This window comes from Canis lupus, chromosome 3 (assembly GCF_003254725.2).
Source record: "Canis lupus dingo isolate Sandy chromosome 3, ASM325472v2, whole genome shotgun sequence".
NCBI classification, from domain to species: domain Eukaryota; kingdom Metazoa; phylum Chordata; class Mammalia; order Carnivora; family Canidae; genus Canis; species Canis lupus.
Window position 1 is genome coordinate 74,257,140 of NC_064245.1, and position 27,798 is coordinate 74,284,937.

The 27,798-nt window shown below is 45.8% G+C and overlaps 1 protein-coding gene across 8 annotated transcripts in view; it reads right to left on the reverse strand.

Annotated features, from left to right (window-relative positions):
* TBC1D1 (TBC1 domain family member 1) overlaps positions 1-27,798 on the reverse strand; it is a 237,908-nt gene that overhangs the window by 49,811 nt on the left and 160,299 nt on the right. The gene's annotated exons all lie outside the window — the stretch shown is intronic.

The window sequence follows — 27,798 nt, forward strand, 5'->3', positions numbered from 1 at the left end:
GTGCAATATTTCTATTTTCTTCTGAGCTGATGATTGTATTATTGGTAATGGCAAACATTCAGAGTGCTCACTCTGTACCAGCTTGTTCTGAGGGCTCTATGGATACTAGTTTATTTAACATTCAACCACTCTAAGATGTAGCTACTATAACTATTCAGTTTTAAAGAAAAGCACACCTAAGTACATTTGACACCTGCCCAATGTTACACAGCTAGGAAGGGTAGGGGCCCATGAAGGCTGGCTTCCACGTGCATTATTAACCACTAAGCTATAAGACTAGGTATTCTGGAAGAAGATTAAAGCGTATTTAATAGCCAATAATAACAGTGACCATTAAAGGGTCCTCTACCAAGTGCTGGGCACCATGCCAGGTGTTTTCTATAGACAGACTCATTTAATCCTGATGACAATGCCAGAAGACAGGGATTAGCCTGAAGAGAAAACAAAGGCTCAGAGAAGCAGAGTAAGTTGCCCAGGGTCAGACAGTGAACAAGCAGGTGTGCTGGGATCCCAACTAATGTCTCTCTAACTGGAAGTCCATGCTTTCTGCTAGACATCCCTGTAATTCAAATGTTTCCTATGTCATCAATTTTCAGATTCCTGTTTATTAGTTGAAATCTCTTTACGTTTTATGAACTTGTATCTTAACTGCAGACCCCACGTTGCTAGTACACAGTGCTGTTCTCACAAATACCGCACAGACATGCAGAAAGAACATCCCACCTGCTTACTCTGAAGCTAGCTACGAACAGCAGAAGTTCCTATATGAGTGGGCCTCACTTAAGGCAATGTATTCTTGGGAACTTCTCTCTAAACTGAACCTAAATAAAAATCACAGTCCTAACACGCTCTGTGAAAAGCCCTTCACAGACAACCTGAATCATACAACCACCCAGAACACAACATACAATCTCTTCCAGTGTACAGTTCCAACAAAATTCCACGTTATAATTAATTTCCAGAACAGAACAGTTTCAGCGTTGACTCCTTATTATCTAAAGGTGGGTTTGATTTTCTGCTACAAAATCTATGAAATCAAACACAAGGTACCAAACATTTCATTTCCTAAAGTGACTTGTCCATTTTAACTCCTATTAAAAGTTACTAGATTAAAAAAAAATTATGATGAGAATTAAGAATGCTTTGTTGTCTCTGTAAGTATTTAAATGCTTATCACATTTCTATCTATGTCAGTTTATTATGATCCTATTAAATGAATGAATAAATTAAAATTCTTCCTTTTGGAGGATACTCGTGTGTAATGGTCGGTATAAAAGCAGGAATCACAGTTGTCTGTATTGGATGATGTCAATCTTAAAATGATTATGAGAAGCAGGACCATTCGGTAAGTAAAGTCAGCCTCTGGAGCCAGGCTGCCTGGGTTTTAATCAAGACTCTGCATTTTTTGGTTTTGTGATTCGACAAGTTGCTTAGCCCTTTAATGCCTCAGTTTCTCATCTGTCAAGCAGGAATAACAGGACCTCCCTCACAGAAGTGTTACAAGGTGGCTCGGTAAGTTAAGCGTCCACTCTCAATCTCAGCTCAAGTCACGATCCCATGGTAGAGAGGGTGGGCCCCACTTGGTAGAGAGAGTGGGCTCTGCGCTCAGCAGAGTCTGTTTGTCCCTTTCCCTCCCCCTGCTTGTATGCCTTCTCTCTAAAATAAATCTTTTTTTTAAATAAGTGTTACATGGATTAATACGCATCATACAAAGTACCTGAAACAGAGTCGAACACACAGTAAATATACAGCAAACATTAGCTCTTATTGCTTGTTATTACATAGTCTTTAACAGCACAGAAAAAAAAAATACTGGAAAGAAACACACCAAAATTTAGCCTCTCAGGGACAGCTGGGTGGCTCAGCAGTTTAGTGCCTGCCTTCAGCCCTGATCCTGGAGTCCCGGGATCAAGTCCCACGTCAGGCTCCCTGCATGGATCCTGCTTCTCCCTCTGCCTGTGTCTCTGCCTCTCTGTGTGTGTGTGTGTGTCTCTCATGAATAAATAAAATATTTTTTTAAAAAAATTTAGCCTCTCAATTGTAAGCTCTGAGGCAAGACAGGCCACCTTGTTAGTGAGAGTTTACCTGGCACCCAGCACAGCCCCAGCCACCCAGCAGGTGCTTGGCAGATACTGCTGAAGAGAGAGAGACAGATGGGTGCCTGGTTTGGGTGTGCCTGCTGTTCTCTGTATTTTCAAAATTCGCGACAATAAAAACGTCATTTTTATAATCAACTGAGGAAAAGTAATGCAAATCTGTTCCAATTTAAGTCAAAGACTGCAAGATGTTCTGCAAAACACTCAGAAGACAAACCAATCTCCCCAAACTTGTGTACTTAGCATTAGTTGGTCCTGAATACGCTATAGCTAAAGTTGATCCTTCTTTCAGAAGGCATGTTAGTCAGTATTCTTATTCAATCTTACTCTGCAGTCTGAAGTCTTCCGTCTGAGCTCTTCCCTTTTCTCTTTTACCATCCTGGCTGCTGAAACTCTGCTGGACACTGCGGTGGTGATTCAAGTTCTGCTTCATCTCACGCTGAAGGATTTACATCCCCACTGGCTGGCAAGGGTCTCGTTTCCCAAAAGCGATCGAGGGGAGACCGCCTCACCTTGGGCAGGTGCGCGCAGGAGACAGCCAGGGACCCACCCCGGTGACAGGGCACAAGGTGCAGTCTGGACATTCTTCCTCACCGTAAAGCCCTGCTCATCAGTCAAGGGCTCATGTCACCTCGCCTCCTGTCTCCAACCTCATCCCTCCTCTTCACCACCGCCCTCTCTTCTCTGGCGTGTCTTGAAAATTCCCTCTATGTTACTTTCAAATCCTGCAACGTAATGAACAGAGCAAGGGTAACCCAGGCTGGGCTGATGGAACGCATCTGGGAGTTGAGGCTGCTTGGTCCCCAGATCCATTACTCTCTGCCACTTGGGTTTCTGACAAAAACCAGAGTCTGAGGACGCTCCAGTGTTTGCTATTTTCTTATTCAGAAGAATTAGATCAGCAAGAAGTACAGGCTTTGTTGGTGATGATGACATGTGTTGCCTCCCTAACGTTCTCTACTTATGCCTACTTTTTATTATTTTTTTTAAATTTTTTTTTAAAGATTTATTGAGTCATGAAAGACACACACATACACAGAGAGAGAGGCACAGGCAGAGGGAGAAGCAGGCTCCATGCAGGGAGCCGACGCGGGACTCAATCCCGGGTCTCCAGGATCACACCCTGGGCTAAACCGCTGAGCCACCGGGGCTGCCCCTACTTTTTATTATTGATTGCAGCTCAGTTTGTTAAGCATTTACTGTGAGGCCTTGACACAAATCAGCTTGTCTGATGCTCATGACCACCCCCATGAAACAGGTGACACTGTCATCCTCATTTTATAGCCAAAACAACTAAGGTGCCCTGAGGTTTTGTAACCTGATCAAGGTCAGAGCTAGGAAGAGTCCGGGCCACCACACGAAGTACAAAATGCTTACCCAGTGCTTCTCTAACTCCTAGATGTGCAAGCATCACGTAGGGATCTTGCTAAAATCCAGATTTTGATTCAGTAGGTCTTTGCAGAGCCTGAGCATCTGCATTTCTAGCAAGATCTCTGGGGTTGCTGCCGCTGCTGGTCCTCAGGGCACATTCTGGGGCTCTACACTGCAGCTCTACTCTTCATTCCCTCGTGCAACCCTCTGTACTCAGCAAGTCACCTCTTCATTCCCCTTCACTGCTGCCACGAGAATACTGTGCAGGCACTCTTGTCGGCTACCGGAGTCGAGGCGTTCACACATGGCCAGAGCTTGTCCCGACCTTGGCCAGGGTGCCAAGGCCAAGTGCGGAACACAAAGAAGGATCACAAGTACTAGTGTTAACTTCACCTCTGAATTCACGAAATAAAAGCTAATCTGCTGTAAAGGTCACCAAATAAACCTAACAGTTGACAGCAGGGTTTTCTCAACTTCTCAGCACTACTGACATTTTAGGCTGGGTAATTCTTTGTCGTGGGGGACTGTTCTGTGCATTTGAGAGTATTTAGGGTTCCCTAGGCACCACCTGCCAGAGGACAGTACCCACTCCAGTAGTGACTACCAAAAATGCCTTGATGTTGCTAACTGCCCCCTGAGGAGGAGGGAGAGGACAAAAATCACCCCAGCGAGAACCCCACTTAGAATTTTAAAAATCCATTACTTATTTTTCTCCCAAACTCTGGTAGGGGGAAAAATACATCCCCTTCACCCAAATTCATGTTATGTGATAACAATTATCATTGTTCCAGTTTATAATGAACAACTTTTAAATACATTATCCTTTGTTCATATTAAGAGTAGCCTAGTTGCAAAATTGCTTAGTAATTTATGAAAGGGGGACAAATATTGGTTTGTTCTAAATGTGGCCTGGCTAAATAAATCCAAGTGGGCTGTTTCCTTGTCAGTGCTAAAAGATCCAGATTTGTCCCAGGGCACAGCTTTCTACTAGTCCTCTTTCACAGGGACACGCACACTTGTGCTTGGGGTACAGTCTGGTGAGATGTGAACTCAACATGCAGGGGGTCGAGTGGAGGGACAGGGTCAGGGTGAGGATGATATGAAGATGTTGGTCAGCTGCCAGCTGAGAACCTTATTCTAAATAACAAATATGTGCATTAACTTGGATAATTCCTAAGCCATTCACACCGGTATTTATACAGAATCCCTTATATGTGCCTGGGATGTGAGGTGCTACGTGGTCTAAGAGAGGCTCCTTAGGTGTTTCTAACATTCTTCAGAGTAACCCTGAGGATCTGGTTTCCTTCCCCAACCTATGCTCTTGCTGAGAGGCTGCTGCACAGAGGCTGATGGGGTACGAGTATGGTATGGCTCCTTCACCCCCAGGCCAGCTTGGCAGTCCCTCTTTGGAAACCTCTGGAAACATGTATACCTTTGGGGTACCAGTCCCTCGGTACAAAGTGTGGGAAATGATACTCACCTCTGACCACCCCAAAGGTGGAGCCCCCAGGCACTTACAGACAATGTACTTATAAAGTCTGCAGGGCCACAAAACCCAGCAGCCGCAAGAGCACGTTAGCCTAGGATTAGACTTTACTATTCTCACATGTCCTTTAATGACAGGATGCAGCAAGCTTAAATTACAGAGCCTTTCAGAAACCATAGGTTTCTATGGGTTCTGGGAATTTTAAAGCCAGCCACAATTCAGGAGTCCTGAGAGACAACTGCCTCCACTGAAATCCTTGCTGTGACATTCTCAACGGGGTCGTAAATCTGATCTATGTTGGTGTGTCAATATTTTAGCTGCCAAACTGTTCTCTTAAAACGCTGCTGCTACATTCTTCTCTCTCTCTCTGCCACAGATGTGTGGGCAAGAGCATGACTTTGCATCATTGGTATGAACACAGTTGGTGCTGGGACAGGGCAGGAGAAAAAGGAGCACGCACACAGCCCCCCAGCTGTCCGGCTTCTGCCCGTCGAGTATGGAACACAGGACCCCTGGCTGGTACTTTCACAAACTTGTATCAGGTTGGAACTGCAGTTTCTCCACCTTTTATAGACATGGCATCAAGTCACATGTTAAGTGCCTTGTAAGAAAGGGGAGCTCCAGGGAAAAAACATCAAGGCATAGGCCCTTATTCTCCCGATGCTCTGGCTTTCGAAGCATTTTATAACTCTCTCCATTTCAAGAATCCTGATGTCCCACGTCAAAAGAAGAAGAAATGTTTAAGATTCCAGTTATTCTGAAACCTCTGTTTTAACAACACCAATAGATTTTGGAAATGAGAATTAAAACTGAACAATAAGCCTCTGGAGAAAAGTCAACAACAGGGATTAGCGTCTGCAGCATCTGTTGTTACCAACAGCTGAAGAAAATTTCTTAAAAAAAAAAAAAAAAAAAAGAGTAAAATAGCCGTGTGGATGTCAGGAAGGAACAGGCAGTCCTCTGTGAATGCTGTCAAACTATTTACAGAGCATGAACAACTTTACCTCTCCTACGACAGGACGGAGCTGCCGAGAGCGCAGAGACGTCTGTGTTCCCGGCTCTGCCCTGTGCCCGGGGAAGAGCAGAGACACGTGGAGCAGTCGCCAAAAGGATTCATTTACCCAGGGCTGCTCTATATCCAACTGGGACTTCTTTGGATGTTTTATGGAAAATAGTAATAATTATAATAAAGAACCTTGTTATTTTCTACAGTTGCATTATAGAATGGTCCAGCCACAGGAAAATGGGATTTATTTTAAATACTTTATTTATTTATTCATGGACCACTCTGGAATTTAAATAAAAACTTAAAAATTTTTAAAAATGCATTTAAAAAAAGAGAGTAAAACAGTTGTTACCAAGAGATGAGGATAGAGGGACAAGATTTTTTTTTTTTTTAAGATTTTATGTACTTATTCATGAGAGACAGAGAGAGAGAGAGAGAGAGAGAGGGAGGGAGGGAGGGAGGGAGGGAGGGAGAAGCAGGCTCCATGCAGGGAGCCTGATGCGGGACTCAATACCAGGACTCCAGAATCACAACCGAACCCAAAGGCAGATGCTCAGCCACTGAGCCACCCAGGTGCCCCAAGAAAATGGGATTTAAAAAAAAAAAAAAAAACATTTGGTAAAAAGAAGTCTCTGCCACATGCCTGCTAGAAATCCAGATATGAGTAGGACATAATCCCTCAAATTTCGACAGGGTGATTGGGAGAAGTACTTGGCCGCTGGGAAATACAAAGAAAGTGTTCTAGAAATTCAAAGAAAAATGAAATCTCTCCTGTCTATCAGGTCAAGAGCATGAGCTGTGGGGGGGTCACACATCCGGGGTCAAATCCCAGCTCCACCACTAACCTACTCAACCGCAAACATGTGGTTTGACGCTTTACATCTGTTCCCTCGTCTGCGAAATCTGCGTAAGAGTATCTATACTGTGTGGAGTTGTGTGTGTGTGTGGTCAAATAGGTAAATGTGTGGAAAATACAAGCCTGGCACATAGCAAGTGTTCAATAAAATGGCAACCGCCACTCTTATCACCATCATCAGGAGCAGTTTTTGGAAGCGGCGATCTTTCCTAAAGGACAAGGAAAAGTCACACAGATGGAAATGATGGGAGGCATTTCAAGTAAACGGGGCGGCATAAACCAGGTGCCCAGGCGACTCTCAAGGACTCCTCCAATGACCCATTTCGGCTAATGAGCAGAGGTGTGTGTGTGTGTGTGTGTGTGTGTGAAAACGAGACAGGAGTGGTTGAGTCCAGATTACAGAAAGCATTGAACGGTTAACTTATGTATTAATGAGTAAGGAATTGGGAATCATGAAAGATGTGAGGTTTTTACAGCCTTTAGGGAGATGTATTGCACTTACACATTCCTCAGCACTGGGAAGGTACCAGGGCTGTCGGGGAACGCACAGCTTGGTGGGTCAAACGACGGGCTGGTATAAAACCATGTGAACCAGTGCTGGGTGGGGGGAGCTATGAAGACAGGCTAGCGAGCCTAACTCTGCTGGAGTGGGGTGCAAGGGGAGGGCACGGTAAGGGCTGAGGAGCTGGGCACACACATTTTATTAAGCTATGCAGAGACTAGAAAGAGGGGACGCCTGGGTGGCTCAGCGGTTGAGCATCTGCCTTCAGCTCAGGGTGTGATCCCAGGGTCCTGGAATCGAGTCCCGCATCGGGCTCCCTGCGGGGAGCCTGCTTCTCCCTCTGCCTGTGTCTCTGCCTCTCTCTGTGGGTCTCTCATGAATAAATAGATAAAATCTTAAAAAAAAAAAAAAAAAAAAAAAAAAAAAAAAACCTAGAACAGAAGACCTGATTCTTCCAGGTCTCTGTCCCTACACCCTTCTAAATTAACTATTCGTCGGGAGTCTCCAAGACTCTATGAAGAGGACTTGGGGGTCAAGGAAGCTGAAAGCCCTGAATCCACCTGCTCCGGGGTTGTGAGGTCAGCTCCGAGGAACTGCAGGGAGGGCGGCGTGGTGGTGGAAGCGCAGGGCAGACGGCCAGGCAGAGGGCCCAGGACTGAAGGAAAGGTGGGCAGGGGACGCTCCTGGGGCTCTGGTCAGCCCACACCCCCACCTGCACCGAGAGCAGAGGCACCCGGAGCTTGGTTCCCCCCCAGCGGTGGGGAGGTGGTGCCTAGGAAAACTAAGGCCTGCATAAAAGCTTGAGAAGAGCCAGGAAAATGCTGTAGATGAATTTTTATATTTAATGCACGAGATAAAATTATCCTTTGAAATAAATTGCATTTGTTTTGGCATCTGCAAGGGGAACAATACTGTACTTTTCAAGAGGGCTGAAGGTCAGGGCTCTTGTTTCTTGATTAAAGTCAATAAAACTATTACAGATGAGCATATATTTGGTCTGTTGGACTATAAAACGCTGAGCCCTGTCACAGTTTGCTCTCCTATTGCCACGTCCAGAACACTGGATCTCAAACTGTGGTTCTGGCCATGTCCTGGGACACATCAGGGTGGACAAGCACCACTGGCAGCACAAGAGACCTCCGGGTGGTGCCAGCAGCATGCGTGTGCAAGGAGGCACTGGAACGCCCACCAGCAGCCACTGCATGCCCACTGCCCCCCACACCCCAGTGCTCTCTCCCTCCTCGTCTGGACAGTGGGGGACACGGTCAGCACTCACAGGAACACCATGGAAGACTGACCTCCAGGAGGGCCAGTCCCACTCTGATCCCTTCGTGGGGGTAGGGGCGGGACAGTGCTGGACGCAATGGTCAAGGGCCAAGTCCCGAAGCACAACCTCAGGACAACCGCCAGAGACGGAAGGTCACTCTGCATGAAATACAGGAATTAAAACACCACGATGGGGATCCCTGTGTGGCTCAGCGGTTTGGCGCCTGCCTTCGGCCTGGGGCATGATCCTGCAGTCCTGGGATCGAGTCCCGCGTTGGGCTCCCTGCATGGTGCCTGCTTCTCCCTCTGCCTGTGTCTCTGCCTCTCTCTCTCTCTCTCTCTCTCTCTCTCTCTCTCTCGGTGTCTCTCATGAGTAAATAAATAAAATCTTTTAAAAAAATTAAAAAAATATAACACCGTGATGACTTTGGGAATTTCAGGTGGTTCCACGTGACCCTGGGCAAGGGTGTACGCTGGGGTCGGGGAAGCACACGCAGATGGTGAGAAATGGGTCAGGTTGAGCAGTGAAGGGCCTCCTGCACTGGTAAGCAAGACCGTCATCCGGACACAAGTTCTAGGGAAGTGAAAAAATGACAAGCCATGGGGTTCTGCTTCAGAGCTGGTGAGTATATAATGTGGGGAGTGACCCTGTTACTCATACTTAGGCCTCTGATCTCATCCACATGGAGATTTTAAAAGATGTCAGCCCATCTTACACTCACCATTTACACTGTTAGCTCTCCCTGACACGTCTGTCAGGGGACAGCCGCTGCTCAAGCTCACCCTGCCTGGACCCCACAGGGGGTATGGAGGACAGTCTCCCTGACCTGCATCCTCACAGCAGCACACGGGGGCAGCACCCACAGAACTTGGGCCATGAGCCCTGCCTGTGGGAGAGCAGTTCTCACAGTGTGGTCTCCAGACCAGCAGCATCGGATCATCTGGTTGGTTGGTAGAAACATGAGTCGTGGCCTCACCTTAGACCCACTGGTTCACAGACTCTGGGGTGGGACCCAGTGACCTGGATTTTATTTTATTTATTTATTTATTTTTAAGATTTTAATTTATTTATTCATGAGAGAGACACAGAGAGAGGCAGAGGGAGAAGCAGGCTCCCTGCGGGGAGACCAAAGTGGGACTCAGCCCCAGGACCCTGGGATCATGCCCTGAGCGGAAAGGCAGACGCTCAACCACTGAGCCACCCAGGTGTTCCATGACCCGGCTTTTAACAGCTGGAATTCTATGCACCATGAAGTTCAAGAATCCCTGGCCTCTGGAATTCGGCATTTTTTTCAGCCACTTACTTAAAGTCACAGATTTATCTTAATTGGTGGTTTCACCTTATATGACACTAGGAAATGGAGTTACCTTTTAAATAAATTATTTCAAATTAATTAAGGACCCCATCCATAACGGATAACCTGACATTAAGTAAAAATCTAAAATAGAACATATCTTGATTGTCAAACACCAACCAAATCTCCTTTTCATCTTTGTCAAAGGCAATTGTTTGAAATAAAATTAATACCATTCTCTCAAGAAATGCATTCAGAAAGTCATCCCTCCCTTCTGACCCAGATCAACTACCCACACTATTACCATGATAATAAATTTCCTTCCAAAAAACTTCCAGATATGAACACAGTCAGAAACATAGACCGATGAGTCACCCGACAGAAACAGAAAAATATACTACTAAAAGCTAAGATCACGATTTCTCAATTCGTGATATTTGACCATCTGCAGAAAAGCAGCTCATCTGTTTACAGCCCAGCTTCCAGCACCTCCTCCATGTGAGCCTCCTCCAAGCAGGACAGCTCCTGCCCCACACCCTGCAAGGAAGGTATGCTCAGTCTCAGGGGTCTTCCTAGAAGCCTAGAGAGGAAAGCAACATCTTCACCATCAGATCCCCCCTGACCACAGTGAAGGGCACTGGAGTGGGGGGGTGTTAGAGTTGAACCTGGCACGTATGAGTGGCCGCATCACGGAATGAGAGCTTTCAAACTATGCCCCACGAAGCTGACAGCAAAGTCAGGGGCCTGGGAGGGGTGGGGAATGCAGCTGCCTTATCTGGGGCTGCTGAAACAACGAACCATAGACTGAGTGGCTGCAGCAACAGACATTTATTTCTCACAGTTCTGGAGGCTGGAAATCCAAATTCAGAGTGCCAGCACCCTTCTCCTGGCTTGCCTCCTTGTTATGCCCTTACGTGGCAAAGAGTGAGTGCGTGCACACTCTGGTCTCCTCCTCCTCTCACTTATGAGGCATGGATCCCAGATCCCATGGTGGACGCTTGACCCACGTGGCCTCCTCTAAACCCAGCTGCCTCCCAAAGGCCCCACCTCCAAACACCAGCACATTAGGTACTGGAGCTTCAACATGTGAATTTTCAGGGGACACACACACTCAATCCACAGGAGGAGCAAATAGAGTTCTACGCTACCCCTTCTCTCCATTTTGGCAGAGCAATCAGATTACGTGGGGTTTAGGGCCTCTAAGAACTTTCCTTAAAAAAAGAGTGCAGTCAGTAGCTAAGAAAAAAATTATGAAAGTACAGGTAACAAGGTTTTATTATGACCAGAAGGAATAAGATGGTGTTTTGAGTCTTGATGGACTGGCAAAAATCACAACCTTTTTTTTTTTTTTGGCAGGGGAAGAGGGGACCTGGACGCCAGGAAGAAAGAGCTGCTTGAGCAAAGGTGCCATGGTACTCCAGCTCAGAGCCACCCTCCCTTCCGAATCCACGCTACTTGCTATTCATGTCAATAAGGCAGCTGACTTGTGCTGCCATGTGACATCTTATATATTTTATCTGGGGGGCATCTTTTATAAACCAGCTCCTGGGATAGGGCTTAGAGGTGAACAGTCATCTGGTCTACCTTTTATCCCACTTCTTCACATAGCCTGCTTCCTTGTCAGTGCAGGACAACCTGACGTACCCCCGTGCAGGAAGTAGATTTTGAATGGTACTTCCAACCCCATCTGTTCCAGGGCACCAACCAGGTACTTAACAAACATGTGCTTCCAAGTCCCCAGATTACCTGGAGGGCTATTCCAGTGCTGGCCATGATAAGCCCACCTGCCAGTGAAAAATCACTTGAACACGCGAGAGATGATAAGAGAAAAGAACAACTCTGTAGCCTCGAGACATGAGACAAACACAATCTGTTGATATAGTATCAGAGAAAATACAACTGACCCTTGAATAACACCCCCCCCAAAAAAAAAAATCCAAGGCAGGAGGGAGGAAGGAAAGGTCCTAATGGCACACACGGGTGACCTGTCCAAGCAGCAAGGGAAGCTCGATGAGGTTCTGCTTGCATAATGGTCCTGCAGTGAGGACTCTGAGTTGGTGGCTGACAAGGATGGATGATGCTAAGGGCCCCAGCTACAAACTCTGCTGCCCTTCCCCTCACCCCTTCTCATGCATCTGTGGCTAAACACGCGAACCCCACCCATCCCATTACACAATGCTTATCTGGATATGATCTAAGGTCAGACTCCATGAGAGGAAGCCCATGACTTAAAAGTTAGGAAATACTTTTTTGTGCTTCACTGGGGAGAGGGGATGGGGAAATCCACACTGTGAAACAAGAAGTTTACAACAGTGACCCCGGTTCTTCCCCCAACTTGACACACTGCTCACTGGGCTATATGTGGAAAGGTGACCTTTCCACCTGGAAAACCCCAGCCTCACCGCCTTCCTTATAAGGGCCCATATCCTGAAGGAAGCCAACTCAGGAAGCAGCACTCTCTTTGGTAGCCACATCTGCTCGGAGGTTGGGAAGCTTGGGTTGTCGCTGTGTAAGATTGCAGGCCTTGTCATCAATGAGACAATGGAAACCAACAGTGTGATCACTAAGGTGGCTTCCACCCCTCCAAAGACAGCACCTTGATGTTCATTCAAAACCCTAACAGACTTCACGCAATCTGGTTTATGAGTTAAAGTGAACATATCAAGTTCAAATGTTCTTTGAAAACTGTTTGTAGTAAGCAAATTCTTTAAACGTTACCAGAGCTTACTTCGCCCAAAAAACTCATTAAACAACATTTCCTTCTGAAAGTCTACTGACCATGACTGAACATGGCACCTCCCAGAACACCTCCCAGCTTCCACGTACAGTTCCTAAGAAGTGAGAGGTGTTACGTGTGCACATGGCGCAAAACAAATGAGAAAAATTGGCTGCTCTGATGGAACAAAGTCATTTGGTAAAGACTTATTTCCACTCCAAAGGACGGACACTTTTCTAAGCTCCTTGGCACAACACAGAAAAAACCAAGTACTGTGCACACAGCCCAGAAACGGCACCTTAAATTTCCAGAAAGGTCAGCATGCCAGGAGCTGATCCTCCAGAGCCTGGGACCGTGTGCTTAGCTGGCCAGATCTCAGCTCACTAGACGTGTCAACCTCTGGACATCTGGAAAGCTGCCCATCCTCTGGACCTTCTGCTGGGATGATTTTAAAGAGTGCAATGTCTCTTTCTTTGCAATGATTCTGGTCGTCTGTCTCTCCCCATTGAGGGAGTTTGAAGAGAGACCAGTCTCCTATGTTTGCCAGCACTCTTGGCCCGTGCCTGGCTTTTCCATCTCTGACTCCAGAAAAGACAGCGGCGAGGTGAGTGAGGCGGGGCCTGTTGCCTCAGGTGTGTACCTGGGGTGGTGCAGGAGCAGGACCCACGTCTCCCCTGGCTCTAACTTCAAGTAATGACATGCACTTTGCCAACAAGCTAAAGCCATGGTGCAAACACCCTGCACACTGTCCAGGAGGCTCAGAGAGGTTCTTTCTAACCATGTGAGTATCCTCCATATGCTGTGGAGTCCTTGGTGTCCCAAGGACATCCCTTTGCTTGTCCTAAAAGTCCAGGGATGATAGAAGGGAAGGTGGTGAGGGTTGAGAAGGCAGCTGGTTTTAGTGGCTTCCCAACCCTACGAGGAACAGACTGTCTACACTCTGATGTAGCTCCCGTCTCTCGGGTGTGTCCTCGCTGGCAAGCCTAACATCCCTAACTCCACGAGGTGGGTGCTGTCATCAAGCCCACACGACAGTAGAGGACTCTGTGGCAACCGCCCTTGGTCAACAGCTCATACATGGAGGGGCCGGGACGGAAGCCCAGACCCAGTCTGGCTTAAAGATCCATACTCCACAACTCAACATCAAAAGAACAAATAATTCAATTACAAAGCAGGCAAAGGACTTGAAAAGACGATTCTCCAAAGATGATACACTAATGGCCAATAAGCATATGAAAAGATGCTCAACACCAGTACTCATTTAAGGAATGCAAATCAAAACCACGATGCAGTATCACCTTGTACCCATACGGTGGCCACTTCAAAAGAACCCCAGAAAGCAATTATCAGTGAGGCTACAGAGGAGAAACCGGAACACTTGTGCACTGTTGGAAGGAATGAAAAATGGTGCAGCTGCTGTGGAAAACAGTAATAAGGCGGCCCCCCTCCCCCCAGATTAAACACAGAATCACCATGTGATCCAGCCATCCCAATTCTAGATACATATGGAAAAGAACCGAAGGCAAGATCTTGGGCAGATATTTGCACAACCATGTTCACTACATCACTAGTCACAATAACCAAAAGATACAAACAATCTAAATATCCACTGACAGAGAAATAAACAAGATCTACCCCCCCACACACACACACACAGAATGGAATATTATTCAGCCTTAAAAAGGAAGGCGGTCTTGTCACATGCTGGATGAACCTTGAGGGCACTGTATTTAGTGAAATAATCCTGTCGCAAAAAGACAAATACTATCCCCATTCCACTGATGTGAAGTGGCCACAGTAGTCAAACTCACAGAAGACAGAAAGTAGAATGGCAGTTGGCAGGAGTCAGACGGAAAAGGGCATGAAAAGTTGGTGTTTGATGGGTATAGAGTTTCAGTTTTGCAAGATTAGAAAGTTCCGTAGAATCATTGCACAAAAATGTGAATTTACTTAACACCATTGAACTACACACTTACAAATGGTGAAGATGGTAAATTTTATGTGTTTCTTACCAACTAAAAATTTTCAAATGTTTTTCTTCTTAAATCCATACTCTTCACCAGGATGCTTCACAAGGATTCTCCAGTGGATGTCTTTCTGAAATTATGCACGACACTTTTTCTCTCCAAGAGCCAGAGGCCATTTGCAAAAATACTCATCATGATGGGAGCTACCAATCAGCACCAAGTTTCACCTTATTTCTCCTCAGGACTGACAAAACAGAGGACCATGAACTGGACTGAGACAATGAAAAAAGGCCCATTTTTAAAACTCTGGCAACTCAGAAAAGGTGGGTGTGCAAGGAAAGAGTCTTGGTATAAATGAAAATCTGAGAGTCCAGGATATCCTCCCAAAGGTCATGCCAATCCAAAACATGCAGTCAGAACATTCCCAAGCCCTGTCTCTCTGCCATGGAAACAGGTGTCTTTCCCTGGGTCTGAGGTTTTCCAAGGCCATGCACTTTTGCCTTCTTCAGGCCCGAGCTCTCATTTCTTATGCAATACTGCCTCTCATGGAGGGAGACAGTTACTGCCGGCCCCACGTTACAAAGGCAGGGACTGACGTCAGGTAGCAGGCCCAGAGTCCTTGAGGTGGGAGGCAACCAGGGTAGCCGGTACCCAGACGGGCCTACCTCCACAGCTCCTATTCAGGCTTGGCCCTGCACTCGGCCAAGGCTGGGGGTGCTGACCCTGGACACTGTTCCTAAATACAGTGCAGATGAAGGCCCCTGTAGGTCATATGGTCTTTGGGCCTTGGTCTTCTCATTTGTAAAATGAGCACTGGATTAAGAATTCCTTTTCTTTCTAATATGAAAAGCTCCAAATCAGCTTACTTGTCAACAGTATTGAGATCCACAGACTCAGGGGATCATAACAGGAGTATGAAATAGAAGAAAGCTCCTAGATATCAGTCTTAATAATGTTTTTTGTGCATCTGACTGCAAAGGCAAGGCAAACAAAAGCAAAAACCAATGGCTTCACATCAAACTAAAAAGCTTCTGCACCGTGGAAGAAATCATCATCAAAATGAAAAGGCAGGTATCCCTGGGTGGCTCAGTGGTTTAGCGCCTGCCTTTAGCCGAAGGCGTGATCCTGGAGTCCCGGGATCGAGTCCCTCATCAGGCTCCCTGCACGGAGCCTGCTTCTCCCTCTACCTGTGTCTCTGCCTCTCTCTCTCTCTCTCTCTCTCTCTCTCTCTGTACTCTCATGAATAAATAAATAAAATCTTTAAAAAAGAAAATGAAAAGGCAACCCACTGAATGGAAGATATTGCAAACCACATATCCAGCAAGGGGTTAATATCCCAAACATATAAAGAACTCGTACAACTTAACAACAACAAAACACAATCTGATTATAAAATGAATAGAGGATCTAAACAGGTAATTTTCCAAAGATGATATTTATACGGCCAACAGGACCATATAAAGATGTTCAGCATCCTAAACCCCAGGGAAACGCAAGCCAAAACCACAGTGAGTGAACACCTCACACCAGTTAGAATGGTTATCAAGAAGACAAGAAACAAGTACTGGTGAGGATGTGGAGAAAGGGGGACCCTCAGGGCACCGCTGGCAGGAATATAAACCAATGCAGCCACTCTGGAAAAAGTGTTTGGAGGTTCCTCAAAAAGTTAAGAATAGAACTACCATATGATCCAGCTATTCCACTTCTAGATACTTACCTGAAGAATACAAACATACTAATTTGAAAAGATATGTGCTCTTTCTGTTCACAGTAGCAATATTTACAAGAGCCGAGAAAAAGAAGCAACCTACGTGTTCACTGATGATGAGTGGAGAGAGAAGTTGTGGTGTATACATTACAGTGGAGTACCACTGAGCCATTAAAAAAAAGAAGAAGAGGGGGAACCCTCGGTGGCTCAGCAGTCTGGCGCCTGTCTTTGGCCCAGAGTGCGATCCTGCGGTCCTGGGATCGGGTCCCGCGTCAGGCTCCCTGCGTGAAGCCTGTTTCTCCCTCTGCCTGCGTCTCTGCCCCTCTCTCTCTCTATGTCTATCGTGAATAAATGAATAAAATCTTTAAAAAAAAAGAAGAAGAAGAATGAAATCTTGCCACGTCTCACAACTTGGATGAACCTTGAGGATACGATGCTAAGTGAAGGAAGTCAGAAGAAGAAAGACAAACACAAGAGTATGACTTCACTCATGTGGAATCTAAAACCAAACTTACAAATTAGTGGTGATCAGAAAGGGAGGAGAGGGGAGGGCATAGGGAAAATGGGCAAAAGGGGTCGAATGTATGGGGATGGATGGTAACCAGACTTTTGGAAGTGATCGCTTCATAATGAACACAGACATCAAGTTATATAGTATTGCACTTATATGTGTAATTTACCAATTTTGCCTCAATTTAACAACATAATAAAATGAAATACAGACACCATGATATGTTTCCTATCTTCATATCACTGCTACGTCTTCTTCAGAAACAGTAAACCATGATATCATCAGGAACCTTAAAATGACTTCAACCACAGAGTTTAAACTTTAACAAAACATATTAATATGGAAATAGAACATACCAATTTGGACTCGTCTATCGAATGCAATTCCAAAAGAGAAGTTTTTAGTTGCACAGCCAGAGCAATCTGAGATGAAATGTGGTATCTTTAAAGCTACCGGATATAGAGAAAAACATTCCACGGGCTTTTAAATTTCTTAATGTTACTTTAATTCCAAATTTCTGCTGAAACCAGAGAAATTTGGAATCTCGATGATCATTAGACAACAAGGTGCTAGGGACACTGAAGCTCCTTCCTGGGACGGTGAGTGGGTAGTGTGTGGCCCTAGTGAGGCAAAGGCCCAAAAGATGAGGCACAAAAGATGACTGTGGCCCACAGGCCACAAGAAAAACCCTTCAAATGAAGAGTTTTATCTCTAACTTTTAGGCTAGGTATCTGCAAATTAAGGCTATCACTTTCTCTGCTCAAATTACTGGTTATGCCAAGTTTAATAATTCCATACAGTAAGGGGGGGAAATCACCAAATGAGGTCTGTAGTTCAAGTCCACAAAAGAGAGAACTAATTCTATCATCAGGTCCCATTTCCAATGAATCTGAATACTTGGGACGCCTGGGTGGCTCAGCAGTTGAGTGCTTGCTTTTGGCTCGGGGCATGATTCCGGAGTCCTGAGATCGAGTCCCGCATTGGGCTTCCTGCAGGGAGCCTGCTTCTCCCTCTGCCTGTGTCTCTGTCTCTGTCTCTCTCTCTCTGTGTCTCTTAAGAATAAGTAAATAAAATCTTAAAAAAAAAAAAAAAAAGACTCTGAATACTTGCTACGTGTCATGATCTGAGACAGGAATGTGTTTCCATTATAACCCTCTATGAGACTAATATATTTTAAACATCTTTCTTAATCAAAAATTAATTTTTCCTACTATCAATGTCACATTATAAAATTGAAAAAGACAAAGGGGAAAATATCACCTATTATCACAACTTCCCACACCTCTGTAGAAAATGTCCTTGTATTTCTTCCTCTGCGTGTAGGTTATTTGTCACAGAGTATAATCTGAGTAGTTATAATAAAATACCCATATTTGGTTAGTACTGCAAAGTCATCTATCTTGTATCCAGCAGAAATCAAGCAACAATCTATGAACCGAACCCTGTGCCAGGTCCAGAAGCATAAGAAGACTGCAGCCTTGCCTTAATGGAACTTTAACTCAGTGTCAGAGACGTACCCACAGTGCTTACAGTGGCCTGTCGAGGAGGCACAAGGGGATGCAGGCGTGGGGGTCCCCCCCAGGCAGGCTCACTCACACCACAGGCCTCGGGCCCATGGAGAGCCCGGCAATGGCTCGTCCGTCCTTCTTCCTCCGGGGACATTGCGACCATCTCTGGCTGCTGAGCCACGTGACCACTACACCTTACTCTAAGAATCCCAAATTCCTATGGGTAAACATGTTAATCTAACTGCATTCCCAGCAGTGGAATTTCTGACAGAAAGTCACCAGCTTCTTTCCAAGCACTTCTGGTAATAAGAAAGGCACATGCTTGTCACACACCATTTCACCTACTTCCCGATAACCAGTAACCATGATAAAGCCAGTGAACTCCAGTTATTGTCAAGGTTCTGCCTTTGGTTGGTCAACAGCATCATTAATAGGAATACACTGACTTGTGGAAGCTGGAGGCTGTGCCTTCTCCTCCCAGTGCAGGCCCTGCCCTGTCCTCCCCACCATCTAGATGGTAACTTGAGTGGGTCCCCTGTGCCATGCTGGCACCACGCTTCTCCTGTCCCTCCTTGGAGGAGCTGCCATGAGTTGGGCCAATCAGCTCCCAAGCATGTAAGGGGAGACACAGAGCGGCAGTTAGGTAATCAGACGCCTCCGGAGCTAAGGGGTCATGCACTTGGAGGCTGGTGTGACTGTACAGAGTGACGGGCCAGCTGGGAACGCCGGTGTGTGGAATAAAGAGGAAACCAGAAGAAACATTACATGGCCCTAAAAACAGGGAGCCAGAGAGACTTCCGTGTCTCCAGACAACTTCTAGTTTCCAGCTCTTGCTCTTATCTTGATGTTTAAAATCTCCTTCTGATTAAGCTTGCTTGAGTCATTTTCTGTCTCTTGCAACAAAACAATCCCTGACTAAGTCTCATCTGTTTCCTGAGCATTCCCTGAGCACCGCCTATATGCAGTGGGCATTTGAGGACAGCTGAGAGCTGAAAACAACTTCCTTTCTCAAGAAACTAGCAACTGGTGGGTAGGCAAGAAGAGAACATAATCAGGGAAAGTAGGCTGGTGATAATCGGGTCTGGTTTAACAGAAAGAGAAGGGAATGCAGCCATGACAACCAAGAGTCCAGACCTTTCGACCACGGTCTGCCTGCAGGACCACAAGTAGGTCCCCCTCCCTCTCTGAGCCTGTTTCTTAATCTATAAAATTAGACATTTGAAATTTCCAAGTCCTTGTGTGCTTTTAACGATTCCTTAAAAGCAATGCACCCAGTGCCTCCTACATACGCGGTGACAGTATTTTTGGAAGCCATGCGGGTCGTAGAATATCTGTAAGCTCTGTGCCAAGTTTACCACCTCGGTTAGGAGACGACGGAGCACAGGCACCATCCTGAAGGCTGTGCTCACAGTTCTGAGTGACGGGGTCAGGGCTAAGTAACGCGTTAAAGAACTCATCACCTAGAGCGGCCTGTGCAAGAGAATTTGGGTGAGGGAAACGTTCTAGAGCTAGCCACTGGCCACACGTGGTTCTTAAGCACTGGAAGTGGGGCTAGGGTCAGGAACTAAATTTTGCACTGTATTTAAGGGTAATTAGTTTACATTTGTTTAATGAGCCCTACGTGGGTAGTGGCAACCATGGAACAGCGTAGACCTAGAGGTTAGGACAGGTAACCCCAAGACAAAGTATGGGGCTCTCCAGCAGGATCAAGCATCGGGGAAGGAGAGGCTGATTACGTCCAAGAGAAAAGAGGAAGAGACGATGACACTGAAGTGGCCTGGAAGGATTTGGAGAGACTGTCAGGGCTGAAGTGTGGTGTGCTGGGTGCAGAGAGGACGAGAGAGGAAGAGGAGCTTTCTGGATCCATCCCTGCAAGATCATGGCTGCGTGAAGAAACCCAGCAAGTGTGTGAGCAGCAAAGCACCGTGGCCCGTGCTGCAGGCCCCCTGGCTCCCACCCCATACTCATTCTCCCCTCCGCCCTTACAACTGTGGATACTGCACTAGGTGGCAACAAGCTCAGCCAAAGATCACCATCTCCCAGCCTCCCTGTGGCTACTAGCAGCCGGTGACACAGTTCCAGATAATACCACCAAGTGGAGTTCTACTAGAGATTTCTGCAAGTCTAGCTCTCTTGATATAGAGGGGTCATCCTCTCCTCCTCAGTGCCTCCCTCTTCATTCATCTTAGAAGCGCAAGGGAAGCCAAAGGCGCAGCAGCCACCTTGTGACCATGAGGCATTGGGGAGGATGGACGGGGAAACAGAAAAGCCCCCCCGCCCCCTGCCCAGATCACCTGCTGTAACATCAATGAAGCCACTGAACCAGCCTTTTGCTCTCTCATCCCCCAAACTGCCAGTTTGGGGAGAAACATCAGTCCCTCCTCGCTTACACCAGAGTAGCAAGATTTCTAGTGCATTCAGTCAGACGATCTCTAAATGACATTGAATTTGGCACCTGGAGGTGACAGGCTAAAAAATGTGGAACCAGCAGGGCAGAGGAAATTGGGGAGGAGGTGAGGAGGGACCCCCAGCAAATGAGCAGCAGTCCTATGGCTTTGCTTGGTGCCAGTAAAACATCTGGTATAACTGGCCTGCTCTGTCCCGGGGAGTACACCAGGCGTGACACGCCACGGTGTTAGGAACGACAGAAGAAAATTCCAGAACATGGTGTGTGCATAGATTGCTCCAGGGGAAAACGATGAACGCGTTCTGCAAACAGCAGTAGGAAGAAAGAGCACTTTGTCAGGGCGCCCATCCCCACCCCTGAAACTCTACGTCGTCCTGCGAACCTTGCAAGGCTCAAGAGGCTGCTGGCTTCTGTGACCCGCCCAACAACCAGGCCGGGGCCAGTAAGAAACACTGTCCCTCGGTAACTGGGGAAGGTGATGCTACCAAAAAAAAAAAAAAAAAAAAAAAAATCTAAAAACCAACCTGTCTTTCATCAAAAGTTCTCTCAAGTGAACACACCTGGACAGGAAGTAGACCACAAGACCTCAACTTACTGTGACCAACCTATTATTCCCTCAAGGGTAAAATGCACAGTTTGGTACCACAAATTATTTTCAGAATCACAGACGACCATGGTTAACAGCATTTCTTTATCAATAAATGATGTTTTAAAAAAAATAAAATAAAATAAATAAATAAATGATGTTTAAAATCTTGTTAGTGTCCATTCTGTAAATATTTTCATTCAGATGAAAGCGGTAAGACAAATTTACTTGAAAAAAAAAAAAAAAAGATCCATTTAGAAAGTAGTTTCTATGCATCCCTTGGCTTTATCTCAGCATTTTACAAAATCTAGAGCTCACCGTGTATGCCAACAGCTGTAATTCTGGAGCTGCTAGCTTACATCCAGTGCGAAGGCATGGCTTTGCTACCTCCAGGAGACGTACGTGCCTTCACTTAAATGGTATTAATAGAAACCATTCAACTAGGATAGTTCTAGTTCTGTTTTTAAAAATTAGGATGTAAAAAAAAAAAAATTAGGATGTAATAATGCCTAAACCGGATGCTGTATACAAAGGTTAACGCTGAATTCTAGAATCCTTCCAAAGTAAGAAATTGTTCTTTCATCTATCACAAACACAAATTTAAGCATATTAGGGGCGTCTGGATGGCTCAATCAGCACAACATGTGACTCTTAATCTTGGGGTCATGCGTTCAAGTCCCACAGTGGGCTCTGAGCTTACTTTAAAAAATAAAATAAAATATAAAAAAAAGAGACTGGATTTAGAACCAATGTGGTTTGAATTGTAGCTGTGCCGACTAAGTGCTGCGGGAGCCGTGGCCACGTCATGCAGGATTTCCAGCCTCACCCCTAAGAAGATCAGTGTGAGAATTACCATCCAACTGTGGAAAAGTGCAAACACCAAAGATATACACGATAAAGATAATCACAATGACTAGTATTAATATTTGATTACTTTTATTGCGAAGAAAACAGGACCTGTTGGCTGTTTCATAATCTGCCATAGAACACATTTCTACTTTTCAGTCTTGTTGTTCATTTTACTAACGACCACTGAGAGCTTTTTTGGTTGGATTTTAAATCAGGATAGGCTGTACCTTTGCCTACCAGCCACTGCAGTGTGAGAAATTCGGAGGGCCTCAAAGTGTGGTCCCCAAACCTCCAAAATCAGCATCACGTGGGAGGCTGTAAGAAATGCAAATTCTCAGGCTCCCCCAAGAATTCCATCTCCAGAACCAGAAATTTTAGAACCAAGGAACAGCAGTGTGTGTCTCCACGAATCCTCCAAGGGGTCTTAAGCACACTTGGTTTGAGAGCAGCTAAAGGAGATGTAGTCCTGGACCAATACCACTAACATGTGGCCCTCTGATGGCCTCCCTGGGATTGAAAGAACCTCCTGAGGGAGGCTCCTTATGCCCCTCGCCTTCCCAGGTGCTCCGGGGAGACAACACCAGACTCCCTGCACCTTCTCACTCAGCCTGACGCAGAAGGAAGGCAACCAAGGCCAGCCAGCAGGGAAACCTGGTACTAGGGGACCCAACCTCAGCCATTCCTACTGGCCTAACAATCCCAGTGGTCAGAATCACAGAGGACAACTCAGAGCCCCTCTGGAGGAGAACGTGTTCACACCAGCTCACCCACAAAACCCGCTTTGAACATATGTCCACACAAAAATACATCCATGAGCGTTCACAGCGGCACTGTTGCCAACAGCCCCCGGAGGGGGTAGGGGAGGACCAAATGTCCATCAACTGGCAAATGGATAAACAAAATGTGGCCTATCCTTATGATGGATACTGATGGCCCACAAAAAGTAATGATGCACCAATACACACTACAATGTGATGAACCCTGAAAACATCTCAGTGAAAAGAGCCATCCACAAAGGGCCACATAGTACATGATTCCACTTGCATGGCATGGTCAGAAGAGGCAGCCAGCAAAGAGATGAGCGTCTGCCCTGGGTTTGAAGGAGGGGTGGGGAGGTATGGGTTTTTTTTCTTGAGAGACAAAAATATTTTAAAATTAGGTTGTGCTAGGGATGCCTGGGGACCTTAGCAGTGGAGCATCTGCCTTTGGCTCAGGGCATGATCCCAGGGTCCTGGGATTGAGTCTCACATTGGGCTCCCTGCATGGAGCCTGCTTCTGCCCCTGCCTGTGTCTCTGCCTCTCTCTCTCTCTCTCTCTCTCATGAATAAATAAATAAAATATCTAAAAAATAAAATAAAATGAGGTTGTGCTAATGACTGTACACCTCTATGAACACAGGGATAAAAACAATGAATTGGGGGATCCCTGGGTGGCTTGGCGGTTTGGCGCCTGCCTTTGGCCCAGGGCGTGATCCTGGAGTCCCAGGATCGAGTCCCGCGTCAGGCTCCCAGCATGGAGCCTGCTTCTCCCTCTGCCTGTGTCTCTGCCTCTCTCTCTCTCTCTCTACGTCTATCATGAATGAATGAATGAATAAATAAATAAATCTTTAAAAAAATAATGAATTGTATAGTTTTTTTCAACTGTACACTTTAAATGGGTAAATTGCATAGTATACGAATTATATTTCAAAAAAGCAGTTTCTTAAATAAAACAAACCTTTCCTGCCAAACCCTTTCTCAGAGCTGTCCAGCTCACACAAGCAGGCCATAGGGTAGAAGGGCACAGCTGCGAGGAGGGCCTGGAGGAAGATGAGGGACACAGGTACCTAAGGTGCCATATTTAAGGAGATCCTTATTCTCAGGGTCTGGACTTACGGGACCCTGAAAGTGAGCACCTCTTTTAATTTTGCATGCAGGACACCTGCTTGCCTGACCCCAGTCCTGCCCGGATTCTGAGGCTGCTTCATGTTCGAATATATCTACAGATTGTAGTCTCCTAAAAATATCTTCAGACTACTTAACCATTCCCTTGCTTTATAAGTTTCAATAGCTCTCTATGACCTACAGATTAAGGTTCAAAGGTGACAAATCAAGATCTTCTATGCGCTTTAAGCCTGCAGACACACCTTCACAGGCTCTGGAGTTCAATTAGCCCTAAGCCTACGAACTAGAGTGCTCTAAGCAGGGATTCACTCCCAGGGCCTCCAGTGCCCAGCACCCGGCCCTCTGCTCCTGCAGCCTTCCCACCAAGCAGAGAGGCTGAGATGGTTTCTTTGTCTCACCAACAACCTTGGCTCCAGTCTTTGCACAAAGTGTTAAGGACAGGGTGTTTTACTGTGGATGGTTTATTAGGAAAAGCTCAGGCACCTGGGCAGTTCAGTTGGGTAAGCGTCTGCCTTGGGCTCAGGTCATGATCCTGGGGTCCTAAGATCAAGCCCCACATTGGGCTCCCTGCTCGGCAGGGAACCTGCTTCTTCCTCCCCCTGCCACTCTCCCTGCTTGCACTCTCTTTCTGTCAAATCAGTAAGTAAAATCTTAAAAAAAAAAAAAAAAAAAAAAGGAAAAGCTCAATCAATGCTAACTTAACAACTGTTATCATGCACAAAATTAGCAAACTAAGGTAAAATCTTGCCATTCACTATGCTTCCCAAAGTCTGTAATGGTGGGCCAAGAACCACAATAAAGGGGGGAAAATCTAGGAGGTTGAAACTACAGAAATCCATGAACAATCATTTCTGGCTTGCGATATTTATCTTGAACCTGGTCTTTATTCACCACAGGAGAGCAAAGTTACATGGAGAGTAAATTAAGAACAATTTTAAAAAGCCATGCAACTGGCAATCAGAGACCTTTTTCTTTTCCTTTCTTATTTTACCCATACCCTAGAACCCTGTAGAATAAGAAAAAAGCACATCTCAATTTCAGAAGGTAGCTCTCCATTCAAATAAGCTGGAAATGAACAAGGGAGATACATACTGCAACAAAAACAAGTCCAAAAACAAAATCACAGGGGGAAAAAGAAGGGATTTCTGAGATTGGAAAAGAATGCAGGACCATCAAGACAGAGGGAACAACATTGCCACCAAGTGGTGACGGTGCCTCAAGTCACCCTCTGACATCTAGACCAAAGATCTCAGCTGGGACAGCAATCAGAATGCCTTGTGGGATGGGTGTGTGCACACGTGTGTGTTTTGTTTTTTTTTAAAGAATTCATGCCTGGGCCCCATCCCCACCCAACTGACTCGGTGAGGCAAGATGCAGAGGGGCAGGTGCACCTGTATTTAAAATCTCCTTCTTCTGTGACTTTGGTGCACAGGGAAAGCTAAGAACCAGGGATCAAAACAAAAGGTCATACAGATGTCACCATGATGCTTCTATTTTCAGTAAAGTTTCACTTGCAGTCCTCCTGCTTATATGATCCATTAAAATTTCCTGACGGTATATAAATTATTTAAAATTTGGCTATGTGCAACACAAGCCAATCCTAGCTCTCCCGACAGTTTTTACATTTTTGGCAATATAAAGTAATCACGATAAAGATTAAGATTCTTTTTTTTTTTTTTTTTTTTTTAAAGATTAAGATTCTGTTCCTTGGTCTTGCCATTGGTATTAACATCTAATACCTAACCCAACAGGTCAGGCTTCAGCTGATCAAAAATTAGACACAGCTATACTCACAACACAAAACCCTTTGAATGTTAGTTTCGCTGGACTATTTGCTTACAGTGTGTTTCAAATCAATAAATCTCTAGATTTTCTTTTTTCTTTTAAACAGGACATATAAAGTCTGAACGCTTCAATTGTTGGTGAGATCTCTAATTTAAAACACTTCAATGAAAGTTATCAGACGAACGCTAAAATTGTTCCTTGGCACATGGGGTAGATAAAAGGATGCTCCCCCTTTCCAGAGCCAGGAGTTACCTAAAAACTTATTTCTCTAACAACAAAGGATCATCTTTTGTATGATGCACTAGGAGGCAAAACTGTGGAGTGTTCCCACCAAGTACCCGTCACAAGTTTCTTTGTGCATTCTGCAGGCCTGACAACGAGCTCAGAGCCCCTGTGCCCTGGGGGCCACCCAAGATACAAAGCTCCCCCCCTCAAAATAAGGCAGCAGGAAAGAGGCAGAGCACCACATGCTTGGTTTCATTTGGCACACTACCAAATTTGTCTTACCCCTCTGTTTATCCTCACGTTTACCACTGCATTTTCCCCACCAAACTCTTGCCTTCTCTAGGAAGCACCAACCTTCTCAAAAAATGTCACCGGTGACCTAGATTTCTTGGAGGTCTGAGACACCCGGTGCCTCCTTGGGTTATTGTTATCCGCAGTGATGCACAGCAGCAGAAAGAGGCACAGGAGTCCCATTCTAGGTCTAGAAGGTCTGGGCTGGGGGGCACCTGGGTGACTTAGTGGCTGAGCATCTATCTGCCTTTGGCTCAGGTCGTGATCCTGGGGTCCTGGGATCCAGTCTCGCATCGGACTCCCCATAGGGAATCTGCTTCTCCCTCTGCCTATGTCTCTGCCTCTCTGTGTCTCTCATGAATAAATAAATAAAATCTTAAAAAAAAAAAAAAAAAAAGGAAGGTCTGGACGGGATTTATCGTGGTTGCTTGTTTTAAGCCCTTGCTACTCATAGTGTACCAGCAGCATCAGCATCACCAGACAGTTTATCAGAAAGGGAGACCCTCTGGACTAGACCAGAACCTGTCTCTGTACAAGCTCCCCAGAGGACTCTAAACACACGAACATTCGAGACCACAGCCACTCAATGCACAGAGGCATTTGCGTCTTCACCTGCGAGATGGGAGCACCTGCCCTGGCTTCACCTTCAGTATAGTCCTATGGTCGGATCAACAGTGGGAAGGCTCTAAAAATGGGAAGGCTGCGATCCAGACCCCAGCACGACCACCCGCTCAGAACAACGATCTCTGCACTCAGCCCATGCCCTACAACCCTCAGCAGCTTCGCCCTGGGACAGACTGAACTGCACCCCATGATACCATGTCTGTGGAGTTGATAGCTTACTTAGCGTCTCACAAACTCCTCACCAAAGAACCCAGAACACGTAGGAGACAGAATGCATTTTCCTGGGGTTTCTGGGACAGTAGCCATAAGTGATCACCACAAACTTAAAAAGCATCACTGAAGACTTTTGTTTTAAATTGAAGCAACCACGCAGCTGTCTGTATTCTATTTTATGATCTGTGTTTGTTTTATTGCAAAAACATGCGCCTTGCCCAGTCTGCAAGTACAACCTGGTGATTCCCCTACTTACAGATTCCCTTCCATTCCCTCCAATGGCATACACCTGCCCTGCCCCTCTGAAGTTCAGGATGGAAACAATTCCTCCTGGACTTTTGCTAAAGTCAAACAGGGATTCCTACAAGAAACCAACTGGTCTCTGTTGAATTAAAAAAAAAAAAAAACAAACAGTCTGGGATTTGGGAACGTCTGCGCTGGTCCTACTAGACATATGTGAGTAAATTTCTAAATAGAAATTAACTGCCTGTCTTCTTCAGAAGGCTCTCCAGAACATAAAATTCAGATTCCTGCCACTTAATTATTTCAGAGATTCTGTATATAGAGAGTCACACTCCCCTGGATAAACAACAGGCTGATTTTATGGGAGACATCTGCCCGGTTCTATGACCACCTCTGTCCACACG